Raw genomic sequence first — 1,800 nt, 5'->3', positions numbered from 1 at the left:
CTCTCTCTCTCTCTCTCTCTCTCTCTCTTTTTCTCTCTCTCTCTCTATCAAACAAATACTGTAATAAAACTATCTCCTTTTTTTAAAAAAAAATCCTCCTGGAAGAAATTGGATAGTGTCATAGATAAACTTTTGACACAGAGTCCTGATGACTATATCCCTATACCCTATGAACAGATATACAGCTGTGTGTATAAGCATGTAAGCCAGCAGCACTGGAACAGATGTATAGTGACTTGATCTAAAAGATTAATCACTTAGAGGGACCAGCAAATAATATAATAGTTACATTGCTGGACTGTCCTGTAATTGACTATGATTCAAGTCCCAGATCCAGCGACTTAAATTCACACCAGATGTGTGTGCATGCATGCCCAAGATCTTGAGAGGACACTGGAGGAGAAGGGATTGAGGCATGGCCATTCTCCATGTTAGGTGATTCACACTTTCTGTCTCTCTGTCTCTGTCTTTCCAATGAAAACACACACCCGATAGCAAAAACACATCTTAAAAAAAGGACTTAGAATTTCAATAGAGTTGCATGCCAGTCCTGCAGATCTCTATACTGAAAGAGTTTTATAGCTCTTAGACAACACATGGCAGCATCACAGAGCATTGTGCCTCTTTTCATATATATGAAAAAGCTTTACATTGAAACCAGCTTAACAAAGCATAAAAGACAGCCTAATAAATCTGTTCACGGAACATGCTGAAAAAAGACATTTACAGCAGATCACCTTTACTTTTAGGATCCCAGTCAACACCATCTCAGGTCATATCTTCTACTATGGCAAATATTGTGAAGGCCTGTATATTCTCACAACAAAATAGATTCAGATGGTTCTAACTCTGTTCTCTAAATTTATCCCAAACATTTTACACTCTGGCAGTAGAGCATGGGCTTTCTGAATATGCTGCTCAAGATCAGAAACTTCAAAGAGAATTTATTTAGAGTGATTTTACAGGAGGTGACCAGTTTCAGAAGAAAACTGGGGATGATTTGGCTTATAACAGCTCATCAGCATATGCAAGTTCCAGGGGGAACAGACAGTGAATGTACTGAGTGTACTTTCCTTGTGAAAAAGAGGATGCACCAAAACTGCAGAGAGCACACAGTGTACTCAGAGCACAGTGGGGGCCTGCAGGCACTCAGGAACTTTCACAAAGCTATTTATAAAGAGATTTTCACTATGTAGTACATGCACTTGCTGGAGAGACAGAGCATAAAATCACCCACGAGGGAAGATAGATCTTGCTGCAATCCCTTCTCCTTTATTTTTCTCTCTGGAATTTAGGCACACAAACAAACACATGCCTGGTGTGAACCTCAAACTGCAGCATCTGGGATACAAACCATGGCTGATGACATGGGAGTCCAGTGATATATCCATTATGCCATTTGCTGGTTCCCAAACCTGTTCTTATAAGAGAACATTGGACTTCTCATGTTTTTAATTTAAAAGAATGTGAAAACAGGAGGTTGTATAGTGGTTAAAACACTGGACTCCCACATGGCCTACCACGGTTCAAGTCCCAGACCTGGTGGCTTAAAAATTACACCTGGCACATGTGTGCACATGCTCAAAATTCCAGGAGAATAGAGGAGAAGGGATTGTGTGGTATGGCTTTCTCCCCTTGGTGGTGATTTTTCACTTATCCTCTCACTGTCTTTTTGTCTCTCTCTCCAGCAAGTGCACACTCTCTGGCAAAGATCTTAAAAATTAGAACAAAGAAGCAAACAAAAACAGGTGCAAGCAGTTGACATTCTGGTTAAGAAGCTGAATTTTCACATGGTCAACT

General features: G+C 40.2%; 1 pseudogene; it reads left to right on the top strand.

Annotated features, from left to right (window-relative positions):
- The window catches only part of LOC102496705 (CDK2-associated and cullin domain-containing protein 1-like), a 1,728-nt pseudogene extending 674 nt beyond the window's left edge, over positions 1 to 1,054 (top strand).
- The last annotated feature ends 746 nt before the right edge of the window (positions 1,055 to 1,800 follow it).

The sequence above is a fragment of the Tupaia chinensis genome, unplaced genomic scaffold, assembly GCF_000334495.1.
Source record: "Tupaia chinensis unplaced genomic scaffold, TupChi_1.0 Scaffold144433_1, whole genome shotgun sequence".
In the NCBI taxonomy this organism is placed as follows: Eukaryota; Metazoa; Chordata; class Mammalia; order Scandentia; family Tupaiidae; genus Tupaia; species Tupaia belangeri.
The sequence above is the reverse complement of the archived record's forward strand: the minus strand, read 5'-3'. Positions and strand labels throughout refer to the sequence as shown.